Source organism: Etheostoma cragini, chromosome 22 (genome assembly GCF_013103735.1).
Source record: "Etheostoma cragini isolate CJK2018 chromosome 22, CSU_Ecrag_1.0, whole genome shotgun sequence".
NCBI lineage: Eukaryota > Metazoa > Chordata > Actinopteri > Perciformes > Percidae > Etheostoma > Etheostoma cragini.
Window position 1 is genome coordinate 17,350,859 of NC_048428.1, and position 13,178 is coordinate 17,364,036.

General features: G+C 40.9%; 1 long non-coding RNA gene across 1 annotated transcript in view; it reads left to right on the forward strand.

Annotated features, from left to right (window-relative positions):
- LOC117937813 overlaps positions 1–5,787 on the forward strand; it is a 63,931-nt gene extending 58,144 nt beyond the window's left edge. The window contains exon 3 of the long non-coding RNA XR_004655257.1: positions 5,639–5,787. This is a non-coding gene — a long non-coding RNA (uncharacterized LOC117937813). The remainder of the gene's footprint in view (positions 1–5,638) is intronic.
- The last annotated feature ends 7,391 nt before the right edge of the window (positions 5,788–13,178 follow it).

Sequence of the window (13,178 nt, forward strand, 5' to 3'; positions counted from 1 at the left end):
ACTACAAGACGTCGCTTGTAAGGAAAACATTTTTGGGGATGCATTTCCAGAGGATAAGACACTGGGAGAAGATAGACGTGAAGTCCACAGGCAGAGGTAGCCATTGCCCTTTTTGTTCTCTTTAAATGCCATTTTTTAGCAGCTTTGTAATCACAGCGTGTCAGTTCAACTGCCACCCGGCTATGGAACAACTCAGAGCCCTGATGGAGAACTTTTATTTTGTAATGTCTGCAGCATCACGTTTCTTTTGTGCTGAGTATTACTTCAACGGCTCTATGCCTGAAAAATATACGTTGAAGAATGACTGCATGGGTGGCAAAATTGATCCGAGTATCAAGCCAAACCGCTCCGATGATGTTTGAATGAGTCTGTGTACTTGCCACGCTGGAAAGAGCCTTCAACAGTGCAGCATCAACCACTGAGATCCATCGCTAATATTAAGTAAACAGAGGCTTGTGTGAGCAAAGATGAAAGTGTAGTAAATGATAATGCCAAGCTGCAACAGTGTAATGGTTGTGGGATCATGAACAATGCATTTAAAAGGCTTCAGCTTTTAGGGTTTGCTCTCTTTGCCTCCTGTGGCACGGGATGGACACGAGTGGAGGAGGCACACAAAGTTTTTCAGGGACAGGATGTTGAACGCAATCAGTAAAAATGACAAGTGTAAAGACAAGAAAGTAAACAGTGTCACGGAAACGCTTTCCCATTTTTATAATATATATGTCTTGTCTGGTAGCATAGTCAGCAGTATTCACAGTATGACAAAAGTGATTAGAGCCAAGTTGCCTGAATCCACTTTGTTCTAAGTAGAGCCACTGCTGGCAGCTGTCTGGGGTGATGCAACCGCGCCTCCGGGGAGAAACACAGGCTCGCTTATTTATAAAAGCCAAAGGGAAAGATGAAAGGACAAAGGGAGTTGAGTGACCTGTTTGGAGAGGGAGGTTCAAAGTCAAAACGAAGTCATCTGATCTTCACGGGGACAAGGGTAAGATAATGAGCACTGAGAATAGCCCTTGAGAGGGAATCACAGAGAGTTCAATTAGGCTTCCTTGCCGTTGCTTGTGGCTCTCTCTGACTGCGGCGTGTGCCAGGATGAAATGTCTGGAGTTTTTCTAATGGCAAGAGCCCACTTGGAGCACCCACATCACCCCCCCCCCCCCCCCCCCCCCCCCCCCCCCCCCCCCCCCCCTCAAATCGCTGTATAAACAATAAGGAGGAGCATGCTGCTTAACTGCTGATATTAAAGCCCATTGTGGAATAGCTTGGTAATTGTATTCATTTTGGTTTTTGCTGATTTGAGCTCCTTCATGAGGGGCTTCTCTTCTTGTTCTCAGTGAGGGTCGAAGGTTTGGAGTATCATTTTCATGTATTTTTTTCATTTTTCTCTTAATGGGGGCACATCAAAGTCTAGGGATTCAGGGCTACACAAATAAACAACTGAAGAATAATAACATAATTGCCAGTTTAGCCCCAATAATTGCAGTAATACCCTCTTTGTGTTCTGGTCTGCTGAAAATGGTCATTGGAAAGTATTCATTGCTAGACCCCTCTTGGCAAAACTAACACATCTAAAGGAATATACCTCTCTTTCTTTTCTCTTCCACTGCGGTTTGGTAAATATAGATTGTGTGATAACTGTAATTCAAAGTCACATCACCATCTGCTGCACATAGGGTAAATGTTATGCTCTGCCGTCTGTATCAGAGGCATCACTGATAAACAGCATTAAAATGTGTTATTTATACTATACTTCTAAAGGGCTTAGGGGTTCCGGTTGTGGTGGGGCGGGTCGTGTGGTTGTAAAGCTACTTTTATTGTCACATAGCGAAACTCATTCTCCGCATTTAACCCATTCCTCTAGGGAGCAGTAGGCAGCCATTTACAGGTTCTGAGCCAGTGTCTTGATCAAGGGCACTGACTGGAGAACCTAGAACATGTTTCTGGTGGTGGGGGAAACCAGAGCGAGCAAACTGGCGGAGAACATACAACCTCCACACAGAAAAGACTGGAACAACCTGCATCCGAACCCAGAACGTTCTTGCTGTGAGGCCAAAGTGCTAACTGTGGGGTTGGGGGGGGGCATCTAACTATACATTTCCACATAATTTTAGACTAAAATATTTATGAAAAAGTAAAAAAAACAGGTTGTAGGTTTTACAATACCCTCAGATATAATCAAGAAAGAAAACAAATTGTGTGGCATAAAAGAATAATACTTCTAAAATAGCATTGGTTAAACAAGACTTATATTGAAGAGATATAAACTGGGATTTGCTCATCCTCCTACAAGTTAGGGTGAATCCACTTACATGCTGTATGGGATAGATATGGTTAGCATTTTATTTATTATCACACATCGGCCCGGTTCTTTATTAATATGCTTACCGGTTATTTTTATTTACTAACATATTGTTTGTTTTGTTTAGTTTTCTTGATACATTTTTAAACAATAAAAACATTCAGAACGGGATAAAAATTGTAGAAAAGAATAGAAAGAATGAAGAACACCGACATCAGTCAGTATCAGTCCTTCCTCCTGTCCTCGGTCCTCCTCCCTTTGCTGCTGCTGTGATTCTCCGCCTGCAGGGAACGCTTGTAGAGAGGAGGGGATGGTTTGGTTTTGTGCGCAACTCGAGTAAAAAGTTACTTTCACTTCACATGGTTCACTATCTCCACGGTGGCCTCTCTGGTGTGCGTACGTGCGTGCGTGGGTGTGTGTGTGTGTGTCAGAGTACATATACTGTACCTTGCCTTATTTGTTTTCCCAATAAGTCTCAGATAAAAAGCATGTAAATGAATTGAAGTTGCCTTTTTGAATCCATTCCATGGCCTGCATGAGGTAGGCCTTCACTGGCCTCTACCTCTGTTTTTGCGTGCGTGCGTGTGTGTTTCATTTCAAGTGTTATAGGGCAAACCCTGGAAAAACATTCAATTTGTAAGGGACAATCCTTATTGACCCACGCTCTGAGGCAACCACCCAATGCAAGCCTGTGGTCAGGTGGCTGTGAAGCTGTGAATGGATCAAATTTTTTTTCCTACTGATTCACTACATTTGTTTCCTGACCTACTTTAACGTTATAAACATTATGACGTAAACAGTTGTTTAGAGAAATAACTTCAATTTTACTAAGTGTCCATGGAGGTGGTATTTAAATCAATAAGCATACACAATCAGACGTTCAGATGATCCTACGGCAGCTGGAGTTCGAGGCAGTGTGAGGCATGTGCCCTTTAAATAAACAAATGAATAGCTCCCACACGGCAGGGCTCCAATATCCATTTATTTATTGCACCGAGGTGGCGTTTTGAGCACAGTGGCTCTTCATCAGATGTCTGATATAGTGAGCAAGCTGTTTATTTATCCACTTTGTTAAATGATTTGTTTAACCTGTTCTCCCTGTCACCCCTCTGGGTATTTAGTTTTTTTTGTATTTAGCATTTATTTATTCTCTGGTTGGATTAATACGGACTATGTATTTTATGTTGTGTTTGAATGTACCTGACCACGAGCAAAGTTCCCTCACAAAATTAGTTATTTTGATTTGATTTGACTTAAAAACAATAAGCACTTGTGTGATATGTAATACTGACAGCTAGTGTTTAAAATAGTTACTGCAGTACAATTTCAAAATACTTGAGAGATTTGTCTCCCCCGCCCCCTCCTCTTCAGACTGGATTTTGACGTTGGTTGCCAGGCTGAGACCACAGCATCCAACAATGTTGCTAGACGCTTGGCTCACATAGTCAGACGTTACTCCACACCGCAGCGGAGCAGCTAACGATAGATGCTGGCTATATTGACAGTCATAAAAGCTGTGTTAACATTACAGCTGTAGCTTGCTGGGTTTACATTTGTATAGGTATATCTGGCAAACCGGTCTGGCTCCCAAACTGGACGGTTGATAACAACAAACAGGCCAAAAAAAAAAAAATTCCGTCACGGAACGGAAATTTGGAGAAAATAGGAGAAGGAGAAAATACTGGCATTAGCATTGTCGTCAGAAAAGATAATAATTCACCTTAGCATGTTTCTCTTATGTTTAATGACGCATTGGGGTTATTTTTGGATTTATTACAGTACATATATTACACATCAGAACTTTTTAAAGCCATAAAACCTTCCTGCACATGTCAATCTGCTACCCATATGCCAAAGAATACCAAAGATACCACCAAGAGCGCCTGGACTCAACAGATTGGTTCCTGCTCTAGGGTCAACATCTGTTAGCCTGTGGATACTATTCCTGGCTAAGATAATGACTGAGCCCAGCTGAGTGTGTGATGATGAAAATGGTCATGAAACATGGGCAAGTTTAGCATATTCCCAAATCGCCTTGTCTGAAACATTTTCAGTGTGAGCCTTCATGTTTTACTGCTATGAACAGATTATGTCGGCTGTGGTTTTGACAAACCCGAGAATGAAGTTGGCTATTATTAAAAATCTGAAACATGAGTGTGTTGAAATTAATTTTTTCACCTGTTCACCAAGGACGTAGCCACCTTATATCTAACAACTGGCAATTATCACGGAAGCTGTTGATTTTTCCTAATCATTTTACTGTCAGACTAATTTCACACCGGACTGTGGATATACCAAGAATAACCATATTCCAATGGATGACATACAGTGGCCTCAGCATTTAACACGTCGGGGCGAGGTGGTATATTAACATTAAGTACGGCGATTAATCTTCATAACAGCTGATGTTAGCTGCAAATTCATTGCTATAATTTTTTTCTCATGAAGTCATTTAACAAAAAGTATATTCTCACTGTGGGGTCAAAGTCACTGAAATTGATTCGGTGGCAGAGGAGCACACGGTTTGGTCGGACACCATAATTTATCAATTGTGAATTCTAATTTGCAGCAATGCCCCTGAGATTAGCGGAGATGTAAAGGAAGTGGCACGGCTTCTGACTGCACTGCACTCTATGCTGTGACGAGAGGCTCGACTATGGATAGGTCTGCTGTTACAGCGGATTGGATTTTGCTAAAAAAAGAGGAAAAGAAACCACGTTTGTGGTTTTCAAAATTATTTTCCAACATGTTTTTCAAGCCCATTCATTTTATTTTTTGATTTTGTATGAGCATGCTTATTTGTGGAGAGGGAGCAGTACATGAGCAGACATGCATGAATCGACAGCTACCTGTTTGCGTTTCATGGCACAAGGCGATTGATTTTGTCAGCTCAACAGAAGCACATGAACCGTTCCTGCACTCATAATCAGCCATGACATTACAGCTCAGTAGCTCACATAATGGAGGTCTCTCCTGATCACACTTTAAATATTCATGTGGTGCCAGTGTAATTCACACTCTGCAACAGCTATTGCCTTGTTTCCTCCGTAGGGCTGACTTCAGCTCTGTAATGCGATGTCGTACGCCACAAACCTTTCTCTCGGGTGTTTTGTTTACAGCTCCCTGCAACAGTTCACTCCAAGTCATTTGGCTGGAAAGAACAGCAAATTAAGTGTTCACAAAGTGGAAAGAAAGAACTTACATTTGCAGCATTTAACTTGGGTTCGAAAGGGACAATGTCTAAATATGTGGGTTTCAGGTGTTCATTGCAGTTTTTTTTTTTTAGTAGAAAGTATTTCCAGTGTAAGAATTCATCTCTATTGTATTTGTATTCAGCAGAAATCAAGATGGATATCTAAGCCAGACATCTCTGTACAATCTGCATGGCAGAATACCAGTCAAGGTGAGGAAATATGCTTATTGCATAATTTGGGAGATCTGTCCCTTTAATCACACAGTACAGGTACAAAACGGACACAAGCAACAGTCCGCGATACCTACATTAGCTTTCCATAAGTGTCCTGCCTAGCTTCGTCTCACCTGCTCATAATTCAAGCAAAGTCACTTTTTTGCGTGAAACTTAAATTATTAATAATAAAGACAAAAGACTGATTATTGTTGAATTACAACAAAACCATTACTACGGAGTCGGTAAACTGTGCTTTTTTGAAAAGTGGTCTGTGGGTTTGATGAATAAAAATCCCATCCGCAGTTTCAGAGTGACAAATGAACTGTTTGATCTGCAACAGACTGATGCTTGACTTGCATACAGTGATAACAGTACGCTTTGAAGCTCCATCAGTGAGATGGGCCTACTCACTGCTGTCACATATCCCCACACACACACACACACACACACACACACACACACACACACACACACACACACACACACACACACAGACAGTGTACTGTAGCATGTGCTTTTTGACAGTTACTAAGACCACATTTCCATAATGCAGAGGGCATAGGAACAGTAAAATAAAAGATGTTAAATACATAAAACATGGCAGCTGGGAAAACAGTGACCGGTGGAAGGCATTGTACAGTCCAACGGCAGCCAAGAATAAGCTCATGACTTTTTCATATAACACTTTAAACAAGGTAATAAACATGCTGAACTTGGTGCCATGGACAGTATGTCAGCATGCGTGGCCTTGAGGCAAAAAATGGGGACTTTAAAATCTGCATTCTTTAAACATTGTAGCATGCCAAAAAGAAGAAGAGAGTAATATATATTTGTCAAGCTCCGTACAACGACTGCTTTGGAAGTTTGATCTGCATTTCAATCAGGCAAACAAATCTCCCCATTTAGTTGGATGCCTCGTGGCGCAAAGCTCAAGCAAAAAGATGAAAGGCGAGGAAAACACTAAGAACGCTGTGAGGCACACAGAGTAAACATGCAACGCTCTGGCTTCTCATTCTGTATGTGTGAGGACCCGGGTTGACTCAGCAGTAGAAACTGCATCGGCATTAAATAGTAAACAGTAGTTCTGTGGTTAATAGGCAACAGTGGGCTTGCGATGTGGACAGGGAGGCAGAGGGACGCCCCGGCCATGAGCTTTGGCCCTTTTTCAACCCTGGATGGGGTCTACATCTGCTAGGTTTGGGCCGTAGACCAAATTAGCTGCCACGGAAATGGCCCCTAGTGACTGCAGCGCCTCTTCTTCGCAACAGTCCCTCCATCGTCATGAAAAATAAAACAGATACAACACCCTTGCGTTAGGGAAGCTTTCAACCTCTGCTCAGCCTCTGCTTTAATATTTCATGGCCCCTTCTTACTTATTTTAGTGGGAATAATTGATCTAGAAAGAGCTCTGCCACACAGAAATGGAAGGCTCTGAGGAGCTGGGCAGAAAATAAAGGTTATGTTATGGTTTTGACGACATGAGATTGTGAGGCGGTCTAGTTTGGTTCTGCCCTGCTGTAAATTGCCAAATGATTGGCTTTAACCACAGCTTTTGATTTGTTGTGGAGAAAATGCATTTTGAATTGTGGTTACATTCAGATTTCTTTTTCTTATGCAACAGTTATTTTGTATGTATACTGTATATTTGTTTCTGTATTTGTGTATTTCACATACAAGTTTAATATGTTTGTTTGTTTGTGTATGCACCACCAAGGCCAATCCCACGTAAGTGTAACTAATTGCGGCTAAAAACCCGTTTTTTGATTCAAAGACAAGATGTTCCACAGCTTGTTTTAACAGCTAATTGATATCTTGCTTTAAAAGGTGCATTCTAGGTCATTGTGTGCAGATGAGACGCCTTTAGATTTAGACATATACCAACATTGCAAAACAAATTACTTTATTAGGTACTTTGAAAAACTGTTCCCCGTGGCATTCACTGTTATTGTTAGCATTGTGTGCTTTATTCTAGCGGCCGACACAGGGAGTCTGGAAACACAATTGATTCTTTCTCAGGGCTAAGGCCACCCACGGACTGGAGCTGTTTTTATTGATGCACAAAAACACCTCCAGAGATTTGCACCTTCAAGCAACTTGCCCCTTGGGAATTCCGGCTGAAAACCAGTTTGATGATTTGCAGCAAAATGAAAAAAGAAATGCGTGTCTCCGGCGTCGTGTGTAGAGGACCGGAGAAGCAAAGTTAAGTAAACTACACAAGTGTCTGACTGCATTGAAAAAACATACAAAATGTCTTCCCGGAAAAACAAGAAGTTGACTTATTCATTCATTTCTCTTGCCGAGGGCATTCTGTTCTGACAATTATCTCTGTTATTATCGAAAGATTTTCTGTTGAAGTGATGGAAGAGGTATTCAATATGTTTCTGTGTGTGTGACGCTGAGTAAAGGAAATAGAATACCTCAGTGACGGGTAGCACTGCAAGCCAATGGCAGGCCAAGACAAATAAAGTCAAATGGCCATTTTTCATGCTGACAGTTGAAATCCCATCTCAGTAATTACAGCTGATGTCTGGCCTTAAAATCATTTCAACAGAGGAACACATGATGTGGAGCCGGGGACCACGGATTGTTTGAGAGATCAATGAGCTTTATCAGGAAGCGAGTTAAGCTGGAAAACAATAAACAATTGTTTCATGTCCAACAATACATTTGCTGCATGCGATGGATCTCGACAGGCTGGCCACCTTTGTCTGGGACACTGGAGACAGGACGGAATTAGAGTGGGAGACAATCGATGCACTGGTGAGAGGACAATCCCTCTCAACACACTGTTCTAGCACTGACTGGGCCAGCCACATATCATGCAATGAAACCCCAGCTCTCATACGTTATAGCCATGCAGTTTACAGCATTTCTTAGAACTCTATTTTCTCTCTCTTCAGGTGTAATAGTAGCTTTAAAACATGGTGTAGTAAAATCCCTACACTAAAAATGAAATGAACTGGATATTGAAGTAATGTTAAAAAAAAAGGTGACATTTTTGGGTAATGTGCTTATTCGCTTTATTGCCAACACTTAAATGAGCGAATTAATTCCACTCTCATAATTGTGCAATACAAAATATATAGCTGGAGTGAGCAGCCAGTTGCAGCTCAGCATAATGAATGGAAATGGGGAAACGGCTAGCCTGGATCTGTCAAAAGGTAACAAAATCCGCTTACTAAAACCTCTCAAGCTTACTAATAAATAAATTACCTTTGGTTAATCCGTACAAAAAAAACAACAACCCATTTTTATAGGGGATTATCTGCAAAGTTATTTCTTGGCTGGGAGCAGTAACTTTCTGGAGTTCTTCCCGCTGCCCCCCCCCCCCCCCTCACTATTTAGCTTTTGTGCTAAGCTAGGCGAAGCTAACTGACTGCTGGCTACAATACATGTTTACTGCGCAAAGATGAGTGTTGCGGATCTTCTCATCCAACTCTCAAAATGAATCTATTAGGTAGATTTCCTGAAATCGATACCATTAACAAAACAAACCTCATGCCATCCTACTCCATGACTTTTTGTGTTGTTTAGGTTTTAGGAATCAAAAGGAATCTACAGTATTTCAGAGGCTTGATAAGTGCGTTTTCAAATGATCCTTCAGAAGCAAAAGCCTGTCTGCAGAAAGCTATAGAAATAGAGTTTGAAGGTGTCTGCTATGTCTCATGTTTCATTTGACCATAGTCAGTCTCTCAGGTTGCGGGGGGGAAAGTGCTGACGCTGTGTGGTTTCGCCATCTGCTCAGTGTACTGTGAGATCCCTGGCTTGTTCATACATCGGCTCTGTATTGAATCTGTGAGATGCAGTGATATACTTCTAGCGTGACCTCTGTGATAAATGTATTATATACTGTGTGGCGGAAAAGAAATTCCCTAACTGTTGAGGGTTATGAGAAATATGAAGGACAGATTTTAAAAAAACTAGACTGGATGCACTGCTGAGGCACTGCTGTAATAGGTCACCTGTTATGCATGGCTCAGCTCCAGAGAAATCTGTATTTTGGCAGAATGATGAGTGAAAAGGTGAAGAACCAGATGGATACACTCTGTTTGTCCTTTCAATATGAAGGACCTTCTCTTGTTGCTGAAAGGGACTGCACCTGCACACACCTGGATCAGCAGTTGTAGCCTCAAGAATGCCTCAAGCACTCTACACTTTCACTTGGGAAAAGGTGCACAACATGCACAATTTAGGCACTTCACTAACTTGTTTGGATCAGGGTGTGTTTTCACCTCCTTTTTGTGTATTTTGTTTTATTGTTCTGTTGAAAACTGATTATAAGAAAAATACACAAAGTTCTTTGTATTTCTATTCTTTTGCTACCTTTGTTTTCCTTGAATGATATAACACTTACAATTTTTTTACACAGCTACAGGGGAAGTTAAAGAAAATGTCAAAACTCAGTAGAAAAGCATATTTCAGTCAACGTGCCTCACAAACAGATTTGAGTGTGTTCACGATGTTGCAGCGCCTACAGTGGCTTGCATAAGTTTACACACCCATGCTAAAGTTGATTAAAAAGAGAAATGAAAAACATATTTGTAAATTGATATTAATGCCTAGGAAAATCTAACCTTTTAAAGACACCAATTTTGTGAATAGATAATGTATTGTAAATAAATACATGTTCTTCCTTAAAATAAAGGGGGCATAAGAATACAGACCCATATGTTAAATTCCCATAGAGGCAGGCAGATTTGTATTTTTAAAGGCCACTTATTTCATCTATCCTGGATACTAAGCATCCTGATTAAGTTCCCTTGGTCTTTGGAATTAATATAACCCCACATCATCACATACCCTTCATCATACATAGAGATTGGCATGGTTTTATTTCAGTTAGCTTAATGGCTGGTTTGATTTGCACTGCGAGAGGATTTAATGGAAAGTTTCCCAGATCTAAGAAACGCTGTAAACTGCACGGCTATAATGTATGAGAGCTGGAGCTGTTTTTTTTTTATTCCTCTTTTTAATCAACTTTAGCATGGGTGTGTAAACTTTCTCAAGTCACTCTATATGTTCAACAATCATACTAGGGCAAATCTATCATAGAACAGGGACAGAGACCCCAATTTCACCACCAACAGATGCATCAATTGATCAAAATTCAACACAGCCTCTCTCTTAAAGCTGCCTAAGAGAGAACAATATTCTCGTGTGAGCACTGAGATGCTTCCTTACAGTTTGAGACAGACCGTTCATATCTGACATTTACTTTTATTCCTATACTTCCAACATTCGTCAATTTCAAGCTGAAGTCCTTAGGATGTTTATGATAGAAACCCCATTTTTTAAATACAATTTATTATCAGCATTTTTCACAAAGTCCTTATTCCTCATTAATCAACCAGAGTTTATAATGCCAACACAAACAAAAGCCCAAGGTAACGGATATCCGGCCTAAATGAGTGATATCCGGCAGAATTTCCATTGGCAACAGAGCAATCCTGGAAGTGGAACGTCGAGGATATAGATGACTGTTTTTTTATACAGCAGCACAGACATGTTTTCAGTTACTGCTAACACAAACTGAACATTTCCTACTGCCGCCCCTCACAGGTGGCTTTTTGGAAAGCAGTAACAGAAAACGCGAGGTGCACATGCAGGAAATCAGATCATGGGTGTTGGTCTGGATTTCCTTTCATATTAACATTTATGTGTCTATTTTGAATTTTTATTTACATTCATTATTTCAATAAAAATCATTGAATACTTTCTACTATACTGAATAAATACTATCTATAAATGGAGAGGCTATGAAACTTCTATGTAAGAGCATTTTATTTTTGCATTCTGGAGAGAAATATGTTTTGTGCTATAAAAGTTTGCCTTAAAGTTCTTCAGTGACTCAAGCACTTAATGTTGTATACCGAAATAGGTTTAGGCTAGTGTAATATACACAAGTTTCAATGAATGCTCATTATGGATGCGAACAGTGGATAATGTAGTGAGCTGGGTTGGTGAGGCCAGAGTGTTGTTCTACAAAGCAAGATTTCAAGGTTCAACCCAGGGATTGGTGGATCTCTTGTTACCAGGTTTAATTGCCGTGGTTCTTATGCTGAAAACCTAACCTGGTCAGGAGCAGGTTAATCTGCTGGACCCAGAAACTGAATGGGTGGAGCTTGGTGAGTAAAAAACATTTAGAGAGCGACAACCCCATTAACAGTCCCTGATGGATATTTTTATGAGAGATATAGATTTTCAGCGGAGGGAATTATGTATAGTTGTCAGCTTGTTCAGCAGTGTGTTGCGCACATCAGTTTGAATTATGTTTTTATATTTTTCTGTTTGCTCTCACGATCGCTTCGAACTGCCAGGGTAGCAACTCAAATAAAAGGCTAAAGCCATGGAAAGGTCAAGTGTAATTATGGTCAGATCTTGTGCCTGACCGATGAAGTGATATTGATAAGAAGGCAGGTCTACAGCGTCGGCTGTTGCTTTCCTCCCTGTTTTAGGAAGCAGCGACTATTGCGTTTTGCCTGTAAAACTGTCTATGTTCTTCATATTTATGTAGAATTATATTTTGCTCTTTTTATGTAACATATGCAGTTCTGGTAAATGTTTGTGATTGGTCACACGCTGCAAACACTGCCTCTTTTATGTGAATGTGTGTGTCTCTAGATTGGGAAACCTTGGGTTGACTGAACTAGTTGTTAACCACCGTCGTGACAGAGCTTATGCAGGATCGCGGTTCTCAGTGTTAGGAATGCGGGGTAACTGTAAGAAATCCAGGGCATGTTGATCTTGATTCGTAGTACAGGCCTCTGGACTACAGGTTTGAGTTGCTTCAGTTGTTTATCTCATGATTATTTAATCCATTGCCTCTCAGACCACTTAAGCCCAAAACTCAAATCCATTCTCTCTTCTTGCCCTTTGTAAGTGCTGCGAGAGACATGTAGATATTTTGGCTGCTGGAAACATAAAGCTCAGTCCATCGTAACAAACTACTATCTCAGTCTCAGTGCTGACAGTGCAACACGGGTACTAAGTGCTCTTGTTTTCCTTCCCCATGAATACTGTCGCCTAGTGTATTACTGTTTCATATATCATTTATTATCCCCTGTACTGAGTTTCAGTGTAACAGTCTGCCTGTAACCGCTTCAGAACAGTAACAGTGATCATTTTTATGCCAGAGGATGTTCTGCAGGCAAACTGCTGCTATTAACTAGCATGAGAGAAAATTGTTGCTATTGGCAAATGATTACGTTGGAAATAAAAGAACCCTGCAGGGCGGGCCTTCTGTGCAACATAGTGTTCCCTGCCCTTTAACATGTCCCCTGTGTTTCTCTCTCATGTGCAAAATAGTCGCTCCGTCAATTAAAACACATTGTTGTCAGGCAGCTTGCAACCTAAGCTGAGCCGTTCCTTTGGAGCAGGAATTACGGAGGTGTGACTCCATCTTCTCTTCAGAGGGATAAGCGTGAATGGCATGAAGACAAACAATAGTAGCGAGAGTGGGGAGACCTGCCT